Source organism: Lepisosteus oculatus, chromosome 16 (assembly GCF_040954835.1).
Source record: "Lepisosteus oculatus isolate fLepOcu1 chromosome 16, fLepOcu1.hap2, whole genome shotgun sequence".
Taxonomy (NCBI): Eukaryota; Metazoa; Chordata; class Actinopteri; order Semionotiformes; family Lepisosteidae; genus Lepisosteus; species Lepisosteus oculatus.
Genome location: NC_090711.1, coordinates 19,941,927 through 19,951,626, shown reverse-complemented (window position 1 = coordinate 19,951,626; position 9,700 = coordinate 19,941,927).

The window sequence follows — 9,700 nt, the reverse complement described above, 5'->3', positions numbered from 1 at the left end:
TCTCGGGATCCAGAACCTTATTCTTTCTGTTACAACAGCCCCAAAGGGTTAATAGTAGTTTGGAGTTAGTGGAATTCGAAATCTTCTGTGTGGGTTTGGGGGTAATTGATATTTGGAGATGTCTGAACCCAGAAGTAAGACAAAAATTGATATATGGTTGATTATGAAAGAATTAGAAAGTTTAACTGTTGGTGTTAATATGAGTCCCGCAGTATTGACTGATCACAAGGGGATCTTTTTATCGTTTTTTTGTACACCTAGTCCTTTGAAACCTAAAAACTCAATTTACTGGAAGTTTAACAAGAATCTCTTGGATGCTGAACAATTTGTTAAGGATGCTACTTCAATTCTTAGAAAGAGTTATGAAAAAGCTTTACTGGATAAATCATTTTCTAGGAATTAGGAATTTATTAAAATAAGACAACATGCAACTAAAAGTAGTATAGACTTTAATAAGATACTATTATTAAAGAAACAGTTGGCCTCACTCAACCTATAAAAACTTTGTTGTCACCATACCTTCTGACCTTTCCCTTTCACAGGATGAGCGATCCCTCCTCAGCAAAGGGCTCAGTTTTGTACCAGTTCCCAGGAAGCTGGACATCCCCCAGACCAATGTCGACCTTAACCGCTTTTACCGCAGGATCCGTCTCAGAGCACATTTTGCCAACAATTCCTCTTCACAGGCAGCTGATAACAACCCGGTTATTGATGTCATTAAAAACATTAATCCCAAACAGAGCTGTTGGACTCCCTCCTCTGGCTGTTTTCCACCAGTTGATTATTTCATCAATCAATGCACTAATCAAGCTCCCAAGGCACTCTCTATACCCAGTAAACATAGGTCTAACCTCACCCAAGGAGAAAATCAGGCGCTCCAGTCTCTCCGCAACAGGGATGATATCGTCATCAAACCAGCGGACAAAGGAGGTGCTGTTGTGGTGTGGCGTAAAGATCTATATATCTTTGAAGCCTCTAGACAACTAACTGACACTTCTGCCTACCTCCCTCTCCAACAGGACCCTACCACTGATCACCAAAAGGAAGTGGTATCCACCATTTCCCTTCTTATCAGCAGCAACGAGCTCCCCCAGGAGGCGAACCGGCTCATCATGGAACACCCACAGGTATCTCAATTTTACCTCCTCCCCAAAATCCACAAACCGGACACCCCTGGACGCCCCATCGTATCAGCATGTAACTGTCCAACTACTTACATCTCGGCCTTTCTCGACAGCCTCATGAGACCGCTGGTTGAAGATCTTCCCTCATACATCAAAGACACCAACCACGCGCTCCAACTTTTCAATGATTTCCAATTTCAGGGTACCGAATGCCACATTTTTACCATGGACATCACATCTCTGTACACCGTCATTCCCCATAATGATGGCCTTACAGCCCTCAAGCACACGCTGGACAAACGCACAGTGCTTGATCCACCCACCCACACCCTGGTACGCCTTGCAGAATTGGTCCTCACACTGAACGCATTCTCTTTCAATAATCTTTTTTACCAACAGGTCAGTGGAGTTGCCATGGGCACCAGAATGGGACCCAGCTATGCCAACATTTTTGTCGGCTGGGTAGAAGAACGCTTCGTCGCTTCCTACACTGGCTATGTCCCTGACCTCTACAAACGATATATTGATGACTGCGTCGGTGCCGCCACATGCTCCAACGATCAGCTTGAGTTCTTCCTGCACCATTTCACCAACTTCCACCCGTCCCTCAAATATACGGTTAACATATCTTCTACCACTCTTCCGTTTCTAGACATCCACTTGTCTATCAACTACCCCCGACTGTCCACTTCAGTTTATTACAAACCCACGGATTCACACAGCTACCTCCTGTACAGCTCATTTCACCCCAACCACACTAAAAACTCTCTTCCTTTTTCACAGTTCCTTAGGTTACGACGATTATGCAGCGACGACATCGACTTCGAAAACCAAGCCCTCGAAATGTACTCATTTTTCATCAACAGAGGATACCCCAGCAGTGTGATTGACAGGGCCCTTGCCCGAGCCAAAAACACCCCCCGGACCATCAACCCGATCAGGAACTCCCGCCGTAACAACCGCATTCCTTTGGTGCTTCCTTACCACCCCAACACACTTCCTATCCCCAGGACCATTAACCAGAACTTTTCCATCCTACAGGATGATCCCTCCATTGGGGCCCTCTTTTCTGATCGCCCTATCATCTCATATCGCCGACCACCTAATCTGCGTAACCTCCTTGTTCACAGCTCCCTTGACCGCCCTCAGCAACCATCCACACCAGGCACTTTCCCTTGCAAAAGAGCTCGCTGTATCACCTGCAAGTACACAGCCACCACCACACTCATTCAAGGCCCCTCAGGACAATTCCGGATCACCCAGACAGCATCTTGTACCTCCAGCAACCTTATTTACTGTATCTCTTGCAGTAAATGCCCAGCCATCTACATTGGGGAAACAGGAAGGAGACTCGGAGACCGCTTCAGAGAACACGTCAGGGCTGTGAAGATTAAAGATCTCTCCAAGCCCATTGTTTCTCATTTCACCTCTGACGGCCACGACCACTCTAATCTCTCCGTCTGTGTTCTCAAAGACGGTTTTCCGAACTCATACATCAGAAAGACCACCGAAACTAAAATTATTCTGCAGCTAGGATCACACATTCTCCCTTCCCTTAACGACAGATTACTGTTCTTTTAAATTTTCTCCATTCATTGGAAGTTTCATTTCACACCTCTCTGCACCCATTCTGACTTCACACCTCTTGATTGGCCTCTCTTTCTGTCCCCTGCTCCCGCCTCTCACTCCTCCTCCCTCTCAACCTTTGTTCTCCCGCTACTTTACCTTTGCCTACTGCCCTGTCTCTCTCACACCTGAAGAAGGCTCCACGGCCGAAACGTTGTGTTCTCTTTCTTCTTTTTTTCAGCATGGAATAAACCTATTACTTGTTCCTTTGCAGCCTACGCATGCTGACGCAGCTACCCACCTGAACTATAAAAACTTTTACTGATGTTTACTCCTAGTGTGCCATGGTACATCTAAGGGGACACTATGGTACATTCATTGTACCATAGTGTACTATGGTATGTGCCATAATATTTCCATTGTACATTTAAGTGTACACTGTGGTACACGTATTGAACCATAGTGTGTTTTACCACTGTGACAAATTAATGTTCTGTAACTGAGTGTGGTAGACAAAACACATACAAATGAATGACCTGTAAAAATTGTCATGAACCTCTCTAAAAAGATAATGATGATTCACTGTCGCCATATTGCAGACACATGGTACCTGAGCATTGGTTCATATGTACCTCACAGCTAGGAATTAGGCTACAAAAACACAAACAATCTGGATAAGGATCATAAGGATGTTTATTGTGAAGTTTTCACTTAATAAATAATTTAAAAAAGATAGTGTGAAAGAGCATTTAACACCCTCAAGAACCACCTGCCCCAGTCCTTCGTAGTCCAAAAGGCATCACAGTAAAATGGTATAATCCCAATAGTGTACGGAATGCAGTGTAAGGTCTAGATGCTTCATCCAGGGACACCTGCCAATACCCCTTACAGCTGGGCTCCCTGCAACGCTGGAGGACGTCTCTATCGAAGCCCCTGGATCTCGGTCTGCAGGTGCCGCTGCAGCGCCGGTTTTTGAGACGAGGAACTTCCCGGGGAGGCAACTTCCTCCGCTCTCTCCCCCCGGCGGCAGTGCCTTCTTCTCCTGGGCCTCTCTTGGAAAGCCGAGGGCTCTGCCTGGGGTCAGGTGCTCGAGTCACTTGGGTTCGCAGCAGGAACCTCGACTCCCGGAAGCTGCCCGCCAGCTCCTGACTCTGCTCCTCTTGCTCAAGGACACGATCGGTCCTCATCCATGGCACTGTAAGCCTCCCAGGCCTTGCCTGTAAGCAGAGGCCCTAGCCGACAGGCCCACTCCTTCTCTGGCCACTTCCAGGTTCTGGCCATGCGCTCAAATCGCAGGAGATAGTTTTCAATGTCCTCACCTTGCTGGTAGGGGGGCATCTTAGGCTCTTTACGGAACATGCCCTCTGCTGAAGCACGTGTAGCAGACATGGGTATTGAACTTGGTGGTCCCTGATGTCACTGTAGTGCGTTGTCGTGGTACTGGTGTACGAAGAGCAAGCCGTGGACTTTCTGCTGTCTCCATGTTTCCAGGTATTGTTCCCTGAGCCTGCGATGTAGGCACAATCCTGGGTGCAATTAAGATCTCCTGAAGGGAGGTTTTAAGTCCACATAATTCTTCAAACAATCCCTCCTCTCTCTTTTGTTGCCTAGACAGAAAGTCTCGGAGCAGGCTCACCATCTCCCCTTGAGGTTCTGTCTTGGACACATGTCTCACACCTGTTACTTGTTGAGAAGTGACTTTAAGACTAGCTCCCAGCTCTTCACAGCATTTTCCTTCCTCTGATGAGCCCACCGTGTCCCAAGGCTCATCTGCTTTGAGCTGTGGCAGTGCCTTTCCTTGTAAACACAGTGCTGCCCGTTTTTTCCAGGGACACACTGTCTTGCGGCTAGCCATCCCACTACTGCCACCAAATGTCACTGGGAGGGCAGGAGGGGTGCCCAAGTGAGACCTTTTAAAACCGAATGATGGCTCAGCCGCAATTGCACTTAGGTGCAAAGATGATGGTTTATTATGACAATGCTCCCCACAAACAATTATATATAGCAAAACCAAAAAAAATGGAACTATAACACACACACTAAAAACCCTTTCTCTAAGAAAGAGATCAGGAGTTCTACCACACTTAGGTCCTATCAGCTCCACACTGTAGCAATAGCAAGACTAAGCCCCATTAGATCTCTCCCCCCCCTCCTAAATAGGTACCATATAGACCTGCCCCCTTGGACTGTACCACTGTTACAAACTTATGGAGCTGCATTTCACCCCAGATAAACTAATTTCCCTAACATGGGAATTCCTTCTTTCTTTTAAAGAACAGTGTAAACAGAATGTACAAAAGAAAAATACCAACCCTGAATACATTTAACTTATTTTTAACCTCCTGTAAAAATGGTACTTCCTTTACCGGAAGATGTGCGCATGCACCACTCCATGTTGACATTATAAAGCCAGGCTGAAAACGGGTATCGGGTTTGGACCCATAAGGCCACCATACCCGGAAGTCAGACAGCAACACGGCAGAGACATACAAAAAGAGAAAAAGCGCTCTCTCACACAGATAAGTACAAATAAAGAGAAACAGAGTTTGTGTTTATCTCTTCAGGTAACAGAAACTGATTTTGAAATAAGAGGTGATAATGTATTGCATGTATGAATATAGGAAACTGCTAGCCAAGCCCAGGGTGTGCACCCTCATGAGCTAGCTAGCCGACAGGAAAGTGTATGCGATATCATGTGTAACTTAAGATAGATAATGAGTGTCGTGTAATGTACTGTCTGCGGACGGTGACAGAGATCCCTCACATTATATCTATACACTTACATATATACCATAAATAACAATTATGTTCTTAAAATAAAAAAATATATTTTAAATCTGTTTAAAAAAATAAGACCTACTTCCATTTCAGACTATTTCATTTGTACATAAAATGTACATAAGATTTTAATAAAAATGTGCTATTTTAATAATAATTATAAGAAGTTATCATGACTTAGTCTATTTCAAACGCTTGCATCTTGATTAAGTACATATGATGTCTATATTCGATTACAATGCATTTTGAATCAACATCCTTCCATGAGATTGCACACAGCTTGTTGGTGGCCTTTACTTGCATTAGAAATTTTGCAACATTTGTATTAAGGTCTGAATTGTAGATGGTAAACTGATTCCTATCTTTTGTGAGTTGTAAAAAGAATATTACGAGTTCTTGACAAGAACATTCCATGTCAAGTTCACACTCACATTCCTTTGGACAAACAACCAGAGACTGAACTAAACCAAATGATTTTTTTGTGGCTATGACTGCATTATTTCTTTTAAAACACTGTGTATACTCTTGTGTGGTTAGCAGCATCTGGCAAATGATGCAATGCTTATATACAGTAGCATTGTGATACTGCAGGTACCCAATAAGAGTCTCATTTGTAATGCCAACCTCTCACTAGCAGTCAGCTCCCTATTTGTACCACTCCCTAATGTGACCACGTGATCAGTAATGTACTTTCCTTTGTGACTATATCATGGCATGTCAAAGCTTTGAAAAAACACCTAACATCCTCATTTGCAGTTTGTAGGACTGACTCTCCAAATCTAAGCACTTTTTGGAGAGCAAAAAAATACTTAAAAATTTGTGATGCTACAGCTTGGGTTCCACTGAAAAGATTTAAGTTTCCCATTTACATCCTCATAAGCAAATGCTGAATTGGCCCACAGGAGGCCCCAGTCCCTGACACTTTGTGTGAGATGTGTTAGTAAGTGACAGTTATATGAGCAGTGCCCAATGACGTAGTGGTCTTGGTGTAACGAAGTGTCTTTCAGGACCCTATGCAGACGACACAATCCAGGAAGAGTGAGGAAAACACAGGGAAAAAAACATGCAGGGGTCAGGAATGAAAACATGGGGGGTGAGTCCAAGGCACACTGACCTAAATGGAGTCCAAAGGGAAATCCAAGACGAGGCAAATGTCCAGAGCCGGGCGGTCCATCTGAGACGAAGACAAACGGGATTAAAAACCAGAGCGGGATCCGGTGGAGGGTCGGGGGGAACAAGGGGGGAACGGGACCAGGCGCTCCAGGTCCCGGACTCGCCTGGTACAGGAACCAACGCAGAGCCAGGAACAGAGTGAGCGTCTGGCTGTTCAACTCAGAAGCAAAAGAGCTGGAGCGCCCTTAAGGGGGAGGGCCTACAATCGTGACACTTGGGCTTTGTCACTCAAATAGAAAAACTGCTTGTCTAGAAACCATTTTGTTTTTGGAACACATCCTGGCACAATATACTTTAACAGCTCAATTAGATCTTTTGTAGCTGCTTTTGACAATTTGTCTCAAGATAAATGCCATCATACTGTAAGTATTAGGAGTGTACCCTTGGTCAGATATGACCCAGTGTAGATCTTTTTGTCCGGATTGAAAGAGGCATCAAACAGGTGTTCCTGTTGGGACATGACGGACATTTATATCCTTGCATGCAGAGAACAGTCTATAGACCAAACTAAAAAGACAAGTATAATAGAAATGTCCAGATGGAGCCACACAAAACACCTAACAAGGTATACTGCATTACTGGTAGCTGGCAGCACAAACTGAACTAAGATGGAGATTTAGATGACAGAGATATTATTGTCCCACGTAAGATCTTGTATTATTTCAGGATTGGAATATACACACCTGTATGTCGTCATTATGAAAATCATCCTCATCAGTTGGGGTCTCATCAGATTCTTCTCCAATTAGCTGCAATGTTCAACACATTTATCAATCATGACAGCATTTTTTCTAATAATAGTGTGACTTGCATTGTGACTTGGGGTGTGTAGTTAGAGAAAAAAAGTTTTTTGCTACTTTGGGATTGTAATTTACACACCTGTAAGTCATCATTATGAAAATAATCCTCATCATTTGGGGTCTCATCAGATTCCTTACCACTTAGCTGCAATATTAAACAAATTTGTTAGTCACATCAAAATCTTCTCCACTAAAACAAGACTTATTTTGTGATTGGGCTATGTAGTTAGTGAAACTCAGTTCAAAGCTTTTTCTTTTTTAGGACTGAAATATACACACCTGCATGTTGTCATTTTCAATCACATTGTCCGAGTCCTCTTCACTGTGCTGCAGTTTGAGACAAATGTCTAATTATTAACAAATCAGCAAACTACATATGCCAGCAACATAATGAACACTAGGTAAGTAAAAAAATTCAGGAATGTAGTGTATCCATACAGTAGATTTTAGTACTAAGGTATGTTGACAAAGTTCAATCTTTCTTCTAACTCTTTAGACTGCGACCCCTTAGTAGTAGTCTAAGGTTCATTGTATAGGGTTAAGTGAGTTACAGAGTGTCATATCCTACAGATGACAAGGCTGAACTCATTGAAATAAGGAACAGGCTGACAAGTACAGAGGAGACGTCAAAGAAATTCAGAAAAGGACATCGTATTAAGTGTTTAACAATGAGTCCACTGAGGTATGCCAAGTTCCAAAAAAACACTTAACATTAACTTAACTGACCACTTTATTAGAAACACCTACCTTGAACCTACACTCTGGCCACTTAATTAGGTAGGCCAACATCTACAGTACCTTATAGGTGTAGCTTTTATTTATTTGAGATGCAATCATTTTCTTGTATTTGGTTGTTAATGCGTGACCTGAACAACTGTAGTTAAACAAGGAAGAACAACTATGTTAAACAACAATAGCCTCTATTGTCATTTTGACCCTGGTGCATAGCTATGTCACAATGTCACTTTAATCACCAAAAAGCCTAGTGACCCATTTAAAGGCATAGCATCATAAACGGTCATATCAGCTGATTAAAAATGAGCTATTATGAATATTTCTGTAGCCTAGCATGCCAGCAATTGTTTGGGACTTACTTGGCTGGTGTGACATTTATTTACTGTAATTATCCCTCAAATGTTATTTCAGATTTGCCTGAGATGGTGTCTTTCAATTTAATTTCATCCCTCCTGGCTCCCCTAACTTCAGATCTTTTCCAGGAACAACATCCCCGAACTCCTCCTACCACCAAACACAGTGTGGTGTGGGCCAGCAGAACCGGCAACATGAACACGAGCCAGTTTCCATTTAAATGCCCTTCTCCCTTTAACTTCAGCTGTGAAACCATTATTGTTGTTGTTGTTGTTGTTGTTGTTGTTGTTGTATTTGTACTGTTATGATCATATTCTGTATTGATGCACGTATTAATACATTTGGAGTTAACCGGTTAATGAATTGTGTGTTTCATTACAAAACCTAAAATGTTTTAAATAGCCTGTACATTTTATGTTCGCTTTCTATTTTCTCTGCAAATTCTTCAGGATGAATACAGTAGGTCTGTGTATCTACAGTATTTATCTATCAATTATATTTTAATAACTAGTGTTATGTACCACAGTACCCCTAAAAGTACCACACTTGTACCATACTGCTGTCAAAACATCATAGGATAAAATAGGTTTCAACGTACCACACCGCACCTTAAAAGTACCATGGTATACAGTATAAGTACCATGATACATGTACTATGGTACTGTCAAAAATACCAGGGTACCATACCATAGTACTGGTACCATAAATGTACAGTGGTACAATTTCTTATGGGAAGTTTTGTTACAATTTTAAAATAACATTTTTGGAAACATTTTTATTTTTTAATGTGTATTTTTTAATATAATAAAAAATCATATTTAACTTGAACGGTTTTTACTTTCATTTTGTCCAATCAAATGCACTTTTAAAGGGTCGTTTCGTTTTGAAAGACGGGGAAAACGTACTGTAGGTTTTGCAAGAATGCAAATTAAACGTTATCATTGTTGTATCATTCACTGTGATACAAAATGGGATGATTAGGAGAAAGGACACAAACACGTTTAGCGTGTTGTTTTTTCTGATTTAAAGTATGTTTATATTCGATTGGGTTACTTGGAGACAGATCGATATTTTTATTCTGGATTCTGTTTGAATCCGAAACCTTTTTTTAATTAGTCCACTAAATTCACTCTAAGCGCACATCCAGCTATTTATTTTAAAGTATTTTTT